This window comes from Pezoporus occidentalis, unplaced genomic scaffold (genome assembly GCF_034315485.1).
Source record: "Pezoporus occidentalis ecotype Australia unplaced genomic scaffold, CSIRO_AGI_Poc_V1 ctg29, whole genome shotgun sequence".
NCBI classification, from domain to species: Eukaryota; Metazoa; Chordata; class Aves; order Psittaciformes; family Psittacidae; genus Pezoporus; species Pezoporus occidentalis.
Window position 1 is genome coordinate 464,461 of NW_026914829.1, and position 11,568 is coordinate 476,028.

The window sequence follows — 11,568 nt, forward strand, 5'->3', positions numbered from 1 at the left end:
ATGAAGAGAAAATGGGATAAAGAAGCTTTCTGTCCTGTAAGAGATTGTTTAGATATGAAGAGATTAATAGCAGCAGCTAGGGGATTTGAACTAAGAATCTATCTTCACAAACTTCACAGATGATAATGGCACAAAGAAGTCAAAGCCAATTTTAAATAAAAATTGTGTACAGTCCTCTGGGCAGCACCAGCTCCAAAAAGCCAAGAACTCTCACATTTTAACGCCAGAGCTGAATCTTTTACAGTGCAGACCCAGGCTAATGTAGCAACTTTCAGTGTAATGCAGCCAAACCAATCTTGGAATCCACACTGTAAAAATAAAAAAGTATGCATATATATATTGTCAAACAGAAATGAGGTTTATACAAATTTATGTTCTGATGTTGTTCTACATATATGATGATTTTCTGAATCCTCCCTAATAACTTGGAAGTCCTATTTGATTTCTATTACATTTGGCAAAATGGTAGAGATCTCAAAAATAATTAAGCTTCAAGTTTTATGTGAATAAATGAACAGTTAGAGGAGTGTGTTAATTAAAGCCTGCAGTAGAAATTTATACTCTATCAGAATGTGCATGAAAAAGAAGCCTGGAACCTGGAATGAAAAACTTCATTTGGACAGCAGTTTGTGAAAAGCAATGATTCAATTGCTCACATCTGGTCAAAGTCAAGAAAGTACAAGGCACAAATTTATAGGAAACCAAGCTTTATTAGCTTCAATGTTCTGGAGGAGATTTGTTTTATTTTGTAAATAATTTATTCCTTCATTTTTTGCAGTCTGATGTGCCTCAGCTTTTGGCTGGGTTTGGGAGAAGAAATGCAGTAACACTGTGAGAAAGGCCAAGTCATTTCTGAGCCAGGCTAAAGTAGAAAGTCTGGGCAGTCATGTGAAAATAAATTTGTTATGAGATTTGCAGCCCAGCTTCTAAATCAAATAGGTTTTTATATTAAGCATCCATTATAGTGTGTCACGTTTCAGTTTTCTTTGTGGTCTTTCTAGATGGCTGTCACCTTACTATAAGATATATTAATTCTAATTATCTAGTCTAAGACTTTTCTTTTTGTGAAACATTATTTACAAAGAAGCCACTCATTGCTAAGGCTCAAACCACTTTGTTCCTTCTTCACATATCTGATTGAGAAAAGCTTTTTCCTGAATCTCAGAATCTCTGCTAACTGTGCAACTATATGTGAGAGTGTCTGCAGTGAAACTGTATAGATTTGCATATACATTTAGGCTTCATGAGGCAAAATCTACAAAATTATGGAGCTCTTTCTAAATGCCTATGTCCCAGGAACCCAGCATCACTTAAGCCCAACCCCAAGACTGGTCAAAGTGTAGTTCTGTGTTAGTATTGGAAATGTATGACATGTCAGACTTTTTTTTTTTTTTTTTTCCCTTTCCCTTTCTCCTCTGTTTTTATGCAATGCATGGTAAATCAAATTTAATGTTTCTAGCATGTGAATGGTAGCCTCAGTAGCTACCATTCAAGCTTAAGAATATTTGCAGTGGGATTTCCTAAAAGGCTTCGTGAAAGAAAAGCTCATTGTTTGAAGCCAAATTCATCTTTTGGTTAAGACTGATCAAAATAGTTTATACAGATTTTCATAAGCTTTTTGCTCACACTGTGTATTATTTGGCTTAGTGATCACAACTGAAAAGCATGATTTTAAGGAGGTTGAATAAGTAGATTAAAGTAAGTTTCAGGGGCTGACTCATTCCAATGGTAAACAAAGTAAACTAGTTTGAGCAAGGCAAGATATGTTATACATAGCATGTGTATTATCATTACTTCATTTGTTTATTGCTTTACATTCATATTTGAAGTAGCCAACATATCCAGGTAAGAAAGATTACTTTTTAATTTCCACCTGAGTTCCTTGTTATGGTTTTACAATTTTTATTCTGATGAAATAGCTGTTGCTGCAGAATCTAATTCTAATTAGCATCACTTCAACACCTGGGAATCAATAATTTGTTTTAACAAGCCCCTATAAGGAACATTGAGCTAATCACTTGGAGTACAGCCTTTGAGCAAGGACAAATCCATGCTCTTGTGAATGCCTATACTAACTACAGATTGATTTTGTTGACTCAACTATTTAGCGTTAGGTGAAAGAAGTGGTAGGAAAGAAACTGGTGATACTAGCCTCTCTGGCAATGTGTGGAATGTGCAAGGTTGAAAGGGTTTGCAGGTTTGGAACTGGGAGGGAGTTTTGCTCAGGGATGTAGTGGCCACAGACTGCCAAAGATTTTGGAAGTTTTCTGGTTTTGTTAAAATCATGCCAGTGTATTCCACACAATTGCGTTCTTGCAAGTGCTGGAGGGAAGGTGATGGTGACCCTGGCTGCATTTTGTCCCTGCTGCTGTGGCTTGATTCAGGCCTCCCGGATGCTGCACTCTTTGAGCCACCTTTGCATTTGCAAATCTCCAGCACACAGAAAATGACAAGTGTAAGAGCATTAATGTGGGCACATGATTACTTTGATGGCAACTTTGATATTAATCAACCAGCAATCATATGTGCCCACTAAACATCAATGCTTTTAAACATCAAAACTTTTTGGGGAAGGAATGGTCAATCTCACTGGTCAGTTATATGTAAAGCAACTCTACTGTTTTTCCTGTAGCATTTAAAGCTTCTCAAGGGTATTTCCCTAATGACAAATTTAAAAATATTTGACCCATGTCCAAAGATCTTGTTGTGTCGCTAATGCTGCAACCCCAAATATCTGAAAGTGAGTGACCATGTCCTGTTCCTGGCAGTATTCAGTGCCCGGTTGGATGGGGTTTTGAGCAACCTGATCTAGTGGAAGGTGTCTCTGTCTTTGGTAGGAAGGCTGGTACTAGATGATCTTTAGGGGACCTTACAACCCAAACCATTATATGACCTAAAGCTCTTCAAGTCTGAGGTGGAACAAACAGGTCTTTGTAAAGTAAGATTAATTTAAATGCATCTTGTCATTACAACAATATTTATGTAGATACTGTGTCATATTGTGATACTATTTCTTTTCTTTAAAGTATTTTTCCAGATGAATGACTAATCTCAGAAATCTGCATGCCGCTTGGGATGCAAGTTATCATGGTTACTCCTGTTGCCTAGCAACACCTGCCTCACGCTGTTGAGTGTGCTACTGCTCATGCCACTCATGCGCAACGCATCCCCCTTCAGCTGCCACTGCAGACCAACTCCCTTGACATAGGACAAGTTGTTTTGTCCTGCAGTCCAGGAGTAAAATTGGAATTGGTGTTTTTATCTGGAAAAGAAAAAAAAACAGAAAGAAAGATGGAAGGGTCTCTCTTATAGCAAGGTAAATCCAGTTGCACCTTCAGGCAGGATCTAACTCCGTGTGTTGATGTAAATCGTCAGTTGTACTGTAAGACACAAGTTTGCACAAAAGTTCAATTTTGGCAGGATTTAAGAGTATCAATTAGTTTCTCAGCCCAGAGACAGAACGAGTACTAATCAACTATGGCCTGGCTTCTTTACTGAGCGAAATGCAGCATTACTTCATTTAGAAACTGTAATGCTCATTTATGTAATTTAAGAAACAGAAAACGCATTCATCTTATACATAAGATTTTAAAATACATTTATATCCTTATATATGGCTCCAAGTCAGATTCTCTCAATTATGTCAATTTGCTCTGAGTCAATTGCAGATTAAGGGCAATAAATTTTACTGGACTTGGTTATGATGAGCTTCACAAATACTACCATTTTGTGCATGTCATGACGCACCATCATCCAGCCTTAGTATGCAGAGGTCTGCAGTTGATGTCACAGCCTTGGGCTCTGCATTTCAGAGCATTTTCTCAGACTTGCAATCACTTTTCACCTGAGCACTTCGAAAGTATTTGTGGTCTAGCTAGATTGCTTACATAAACAGAAATTCAAATTGCTTATGTAAGTCAAGTAGGGCACTTTTTTGATGCGGTCTTGTCTTGTCTGTCTGTAAATAGGAATGCCCTTGTCTTCCTCCTCAGTCTTCCTCTCTGCAGCACTCACCAAACTCATTTCCTTACAGTAGGAGCAGACAAAAGAAAATAGTTTCTGCGCTTACAGTTCCGAGCTCACCCTTTCAAGCAATGTTCTGCTGAACAAAAGCTCCTTTAGGAGATTTCTTTCTAGAGTATCAATTTGTTTTCTGGCAAACCAGTTACTGCACTTTTGCAGTAAGATCCTGAAAGCACCATTGTTCTCCAGTTAATTCTTGCTTATGACTTCCTCGAGGTTAGTGCCACAGGTGACACCCTTATGCTAAATCTCCTGGAGTAATAAACTCAGTCATCTGTAGTACTAGATCATTAACCTAGTCCTAGGTTTAAGCTGGGTCAGCTCAGACTCCTTCCAGCAGGTTTTGGGCAGTACTTGGGACTTAGTACAGAATAGAGGCTATTCCCTCCAGGCAGTTTGGAAGCAGCTACTGTGCTTTGGAGAGAAAGAGTGGTCAGTAGCGCAGGCATAGGACATTCTGGTCTAGCCAGTTTCAGTTTCAGTTCTAAGCATGTTTAAACTTCTGCAGTGTAATGTTTTAACTGGTTTATTCCAGCAATCTGCTTACTTGCCACCTCTTGAGTAGGTTCAGCCTGATCACCTTTTGCAGAGATACACACAAGTACAGGGCTCTCATTCTGTTACATTCCTGAAGATCCATTCAAAAAATCAGAAATCTGCAAAAACTGTTGGCACTTAGGGTGCAGATGTCAGTGGTTAGGGTGCTGATGTCCTTCAGCCAGTGTTTGTCATGGTGAACAATGTTTCAGGGTGCTTTCCCAAGATGCTAAACTAGAAAGGACCTCCTAGATCCACTAAGTGATGTTAATCTGGGTTTATCTGTTAATTCTTGTGTTGTAATTAGATTGTTAGCAGTAGGGGGCTTGTAAAGCACATAGCAAATAGGATTATGATTCAAGACTGCAAATAAACTCTACCATTTAGCAAGAAATAGCAACAGCCTTAGACAACCTAGGGGTCTGGGTTGCCTAGTATGGTGCTGGTGTCCTTGTACAATGAGAAAGGAAGGAACTTCTTGCTCATTTGTCCAGAATCTTTGTAAGAAGTGGATTTCTCCTTTATTTATATTGCTTTTTTAGAGCTTATTGAAACTTTCATTGCTTTTCTTCTTCTATTTTCAGTTGTAAATGTGTGTCAGGACTACTCTCAAATTACACCCTTCTATTTCTGTCTATATCCTATGCTTAGTGTTAAGAGTTGTATTTTTTATTTTCTACATGCTCTTCCTCGTAAAAAGCTTCCTGTTTGAATAGAATTTGTTTTTCTGTGTTAATTTATAATAATGGTTCCCCTTGCCTCATTTGCAGCCCACATACTGATGCAACTTCCCCTTGTTTTGTTCCCAGATAAGTATTGCCACAGTACTTTAATGAAATGATGTAGGACTCTGTTTACAAAAGTGCTTCTGTGGTATCTTACTGCTTTCACAGGAAGCTTAACAGCTTGCAGAACAGTAAGTGGCAAATGTTTAGTGCAACATTATGCCAACTTGAGGACAAACTGTTCCTCTTAGGAATGTTTTCAGGCTTAAATGACAGGAAAATCCCCCTTGCAGAATGTGAATTCTTGGAGGTGGTGAGGAATGACTGCCACTTCTTTGCCTTGCCAGCAGCTCCAGTTCTCAAGCACCTTCCAAGGCTTTCTTAGATCAGCTGTAGCGTACACTCAGCAGCAAGGAGAGATAAAGCTGTGACAGGCTTCCCCAGAGGAGTGAGAATTCCCCTTTTGTGGATGAGGCTGTAAATCTTGCAGCCTGTCTCAGAGTGCAATTGGGTTGTGCCCACAGATGCTGGGAGGGTGACGAAGAGGAAGACATGAGGCTATGGCAAAGCTATTAATATGAGTAAACAAAGACTAGCAGCATAGCTGAAAGCACTGTGAGACAAAACAATTCAGAACTTAAACAGTGGCAATGAGTCAGACTGAAATATGTGGCATTTCAGCCATGGATACAAGTGACCCATCACATTAATGAATTAATGATTAGTTTGGCTAAGTAAGTGGTGAAAGGAGTTGAATTTAATACCATTCTCTGTTAAACCTTCTAATTGGTAAAAAATGGCTGGCAAATGGGCTTTGCCCATCAGCAGTTTTCTTCATCTCTGGACCTCAACCTCAGATTAAAATAGTCTGCTGGCTTTCTACGGCAGTTGAGTCCTGGATTCATTAAAAGGGAACTGTGTAACTGTTATCTGTACATGGATCCAGAACTTCCAGATGGGTGTCTGAGCTATACAGCATGGTGGAGCCTGAAGGTATCAGAAGATGCATTCTGTGCTTTCTATTTTATACCCAATCTTTGGGGCAGGGCAGCATGAGGGTGCTCTAAAGCCGACAGGGTGCTCAGCTGATGCTGTGAATTTACCATAGGGAAAATATAGCAAGCTGCAACTCATAGATCTCAAAGTCCCAGTAGTGCCTGAGGACTGTGAAGTCTGAATGAATTTCAGCCCTGGATGCCCCAGACCTCCATCTCAGAAATATGGTCCAATAAAAGGGGAAAGAGGAACAGAATGAAAAACTCACAATATGAAACCTGTGTTCTGATGAAGAAATACCATTCTAGTAAGGGTTGTCTCCAGTAAATAATGGGAAATATAGTCTGGCCAGGAAGCTTCGTAGAAGCCAAAGGTGGGTAACAGCTCTTAGATGACAAGGCTCCTGAAGCCATGGTTATTGCTCAGTAGGTAGTAAGGAACACTTTTACATTCATGATAAGGTGAGCTATTGTGTTTTAGTGTTTTTCATTAAAAAAATGATTTTTTGATGGATCATCCAGATTTTGCAGCAATGTGTTTGCCATGAAAAGATGTTTTAACAAAATTCCTCCTTCATGCATATGCATATTTCTGATAAAGAGGGCAGGAGTGTTCCCTGGGAGGGCCCACAGCACAAGGTGGGGTACTGCTGGTGGTTAGAAGGACTGTGTTCTGGCCTGGGTGACCAATTTGTCTTCAGGTAGAGGAATTCCCAGGTTTCAACTGTATAGGAACAGGTTCAGTGTGTGTTTTCAGACCTGGTCACTGGAAAGCGTCCACAGCTTAAACAGCCAGAAAGTGCCGTGAATTGAAAACCTGATAGGCAAATTACCTTTGCAAATCAGCAATAGCAGAAGACTTTCTAGGGAAGATATACTGGACAGGAATAGGCTGAGAAGATTACATGACGATGAAAAGGTTCAGAAAGTGTCATTTGACTTCTCCAAAATTTTTACTTTCATGTAGAGCTAAATATGGATGGTTTGGTTTGGCGTTTGGCTTTTTTTTTTTGTATTTTTTTTTTTTTTTGTCTCCATGAAAAGAAGTATTTTTCTGCAAACACATTAATCATTTTATCTTCCATGTTTCAAAACTCACAGGAAAAATTGTTAAGCAGGTGAATTCCAGGGGGCCAGTACATGAAGAAATAGTAGAATTTTACAGGAAGGATTTTAGTTTTTGAAGCATATAGAAGCATTTTGGAGAAGGAAAAACTAACTAGATGATTCTCCTTGATACCTCTGGAACTAGACCGTGGACATGGAGTTTGGCAAGCTTTTGAGGGATTATTTAAAAAGTCCAAAAAATACTTTAAATCATGTGAAAATCCTTTTTGAAATGGAAATCCTGTCTTAGTAAAGGAAAAGAAAGGATCATGAATGATGAAAGGAGGAAGGATGTACTGACAAATGTTAAGAAAACAAAACATTACAATATGATGTATGATCAATTTTTCATGCGGATATCCAACACCAATAACTTTAAAATTTTTGGTGTGTTTTTTTTTTTTGTTTGTGTTCTTCATTTTTTTTTTAGCGCTTTTTTTTGTGTGTGTGTTCTTCATTTTTTTTTAGTGCTTTTTTTTTGTGTGGTTTTACTTTTTATTTTTTTTTTTCTCCCAGCTGATTAAATTATGCCTGTACTGAGCAATAGGGAACATTATAATAAGGATCAAAAATATGGCCTGTACTTCCCCTTACATCGGTGGAAACAGTCTGTATTCATAAAAAGAAAAGATTGGACTTGAAAATTAAAAACTGGGTTCAAGACCTTCATTATGAGAAGGGGAGGATTAAAAGAACAGTAGCTTTGATTACAGTATTATACCTCTGTGAATTAATAAAATATGTCAGAAGCTTTAATAGGCACAAAAATGTTAAGGATATGTTATTTTGCTTCCTAAACCTTAACAATATGTTTTAATCTCATAGAAAATTATCTTCTAACACTTAGGATTCCTAACAATTCTCTCCCAGAGAAGTTGTAGGTGCCCCATTCCCAGGCTGGATGGGGCTTTGTGCAACTTGGTCTAGTGGAAGGTGTCGCTGACCATGGCAGGGTGGTTGGAACTAGACAATCTTTAAGTTCCCTTCCAATCCAAACCATTCTATCAATCTACGATTCCATAATTCTATGAATTCTTTCTTTGTGGCAGTTTTGCAATGGCTGCACCATCTTGTGCAAGAAAATGAGAACAAGTATGCTAATAAAATAAAATTTATTGATTTGATTTTTTTCTTTAGTATCTTTTACAAGCAGTATCCATATTCCTGTGCCCTAGATTCACTTACACATGACATGAAGATTCCAGAGCAGGACTGCAGGAAGCAACAGTAGTCTGAAAGCAGCAAAGATCAGTAAGTTTTTGCGCTGTGCTGGTTTTTAACTCATTTATTTTAGAAACAGTTGTGTGAAAGTTCTCTTAGCACTCATTTATCTCCTATATAAAAATACCATAAATATGTGTGTGAAAATAGTATTTTTAATGACAGTCTATTGCAATGTCACATATACGCTTATGATGTTAATGGAAAAAAAGAATTGATTTATACTATTCTACCATGACAGATAGTAACTACTTAGTAGTAACTAACATGTTTTATTGCTATTCAAAGATGAAGATAATTTAATGAATAAAAAAAATGCTGGCATTTTGAATAATTCTCAATGAATAAAAATCCTGGTTTCATGGAAATGTTTATTTTAATAATAATGAAAATGAGAACTATAATAAAAAAACCAACACTTTATAACTATGCCATAAAAAGAGAATGCTTTTCTCAAGAAATGTTTCCAGAAAGCAGCCGAGGTTCTCTGAAAGAGCCATATCCAGTGCACAGTAGTGTGTTTGATTCAGATAAGCAAAAACAATTACTAATTATAATTTCTTGAACAGATTAGAGGTGCCTCTTGTGTGCAGGGGATTCCCTGTCTCCTAATAAAGCAGTGAGATAGTATGGGCAATCTTCATCAAGCCAATTCTGATAAAACTGATTTTAGTGGGTAAGGGCCTTTTGGTAGCATGAAGGGCTGTTGGAAAAGAGGAGTCACATAGGAATCTACAGTACTGCCTTTTAAATTTTGATATTGCAGCAATTTATTAGCTGCAGGCACAGGATGTCTGGTGCAAGCTGAAAGAAAGTCTCAGGCCTGTAGACTGAAAAATCTGTTTTCCTAAATATTCATAAAAGAATTTAATACAAAAGCCCCTCAGCCAAAAGTTTCTATCATATTAAAACCTTATAAGCTTTAAATATTTCTCATGTCCATGATAGAGTTGAATCTTCTTGACTGATTAAATAGGTTCACAGGTTAATGACCTCTAAGAAAGCTTTGTTTTTCATCACAATCCTGGGTTATTTGGTTTATTTTATGTTCTCACTTTAGGCTTAGTTACGAGACTGAAAAGAGGAGCCAAAATGAAGAACATTTGCCTAAAGTCAGCCATGCACAAACTGCAGGCAAACCCAGAAAAACAGTGTGAAGATATGGACAGACCAGAATAGAAGCAGCCATGACGGATGAGTCACCTAGTTCAATAAAGGGCAAATCTTCACTCTGAGCCATACAACTTATCCAGATTAAACCAGAACTAATAACCCTCTTCTGAACAATGCAAAAAGCTTTCAGGTCTGGTCCGTGGTGTGTTGGAAAAGATATTTTTAAACAGGCATTAAACAACAAATATCAAAGCTTCTTAAACTGCTGAGAAAAAAACCCCACCATAATGTGTTTTCAACCCTTGGAGCAATAGACTGGCAGGGACAAAAAACCAGAGTTCTTAGGAGGGGGTCATCCTGCCCCTAGAACTTCATTATAACCATAAACAAAGGAGCTGAAAAAGGCTAAGTAACAAAACTAGAAACAGTTTCTTCTTTTGAAATTCATATGCAAGTTAAAGCACATTGAGGAAAGAATTTTGTTTCATTTGTTCTCTGCTGCTCTGCCATTGCCTAGTAACATTTTCAAACAGTGCTGGCTACTGCTTGGAAGCAGAATTAGTAGGAAGACTGACTTTCTTCCCACAAAGAAAATACTGGTTTTTCAGTGAAAAATTGAATGCTGAAGGTCTGAGCCTGACCTCATCAATTTCCAACCTCAAACTTTTATGTTTAAAACTGGTTTGTTTGCTTGGATTTTTTAAATGCGGAATGCTACTTTTGTGCCTTGTGGGAACTGTAACTCAATTGCTCGTATCCCATATTTTTTCATGATGTTCAGTGAAAGTGCAACATCACGCATGAAAAATGGTCACATTTTAGTGTTTAGTACAAACAATTTTCTCTGGAAGCAAACCAACTGAATACCGAAACTTTTCACATAGCAATGCTTGTTGGAGATCAAGCTTGTGATGCATGAAAAGCAAAGACTGCTTCTGCTGATCGCTTGCAAAGCTGTGGTAAAAGACACTCAAAATTCACCTGACTGACGTTGTCAGTTCATATAAAATCACATATAAAAAAGAACTATGTTGAAAAAAATAATTTAAGATTAAGGGTCTGGTGCACATCTACAGTTGCCTCCAAAAGCCTTAATTTGCCTACCATGCATATCCATTGTCTGAATTGAGTGTAAGAGGCAAAAAAGGGAAGAAGATGTGATTACATAATTAAAGACTATATTTAAATGCAATTGTATGAGCAAACAGAATAAAGGTTGCCAGGAAATAATTTATCTGATGATTCCTAACTTTCAGTGTCAGACCTCAGTTCCTCAGCCTGCATTCCTTGACAGCTGGTCACATACCAGCTGTGGTCCCACAGTCATATGGCTAAATCTGTAAATGACATCAAGAGAACTTGCAGCCTAAGTAATCTTTCTGCATATTCATTTTAAAGTTAATTCCTTAGCTGTGGTTTGAAAAGGTGACTGAAAACTTTTGTTATGTGACACTGTAAAAGTCTCTATCATCAGATTTGAACCCTCAGCTGTTTTTCACATCACTGATGTCAAAGCTTGACAGAACTGACTTTTGGTCAATAGAAGTCTGTTATTCTTTGTGGGAATACAAGTCCTTGTGCTAGTACATAGATGCTCTCATGAAGAGGAAAGCATAACAAACACAATGATTCCTCTGTGGCGTGAATTTGTGCTCTGTGTGGGACTTCTTGATTGAGGATGGATAGCTGTGGCTTCCTTTCAAAGCATGGGTGAAGGGATCTTGCTCATTTTAGCATAAGTTTTCCATTTGAGCTCTTCACTGGAGTTGGAGGACCTAACACTGGCTGTGTATTTGTGCTAGGGAGTGTAGAGCTGGTCACATGTCGAAGGTAGGCTGTTCACTAGG

General features: G+C 38.0%; 1 long non-coding RNA gene across 1 annotated transcript; it reads left to right on the forward strand.

Annotated features, from left to right (window-relative positions):
• Positions 1-3,034: 3,034 nt before the first annotated feature.
• LOC134167520 (uncharacterized) lies at positions 3,035-9,843 on the forward strand. The gene is made up of 3 exons (XR_009966212.1): positions 3,035-3,316; positions 8,541-8,638; positions 9,669-9,843. It is a non-coding gene; the product is annotated as an uncharacterized LOC134167520 (long non-coding RNA).
• The last annotated feature ends 1,725 nt before the right edge of the window (positions 9,844-11,568 follow it).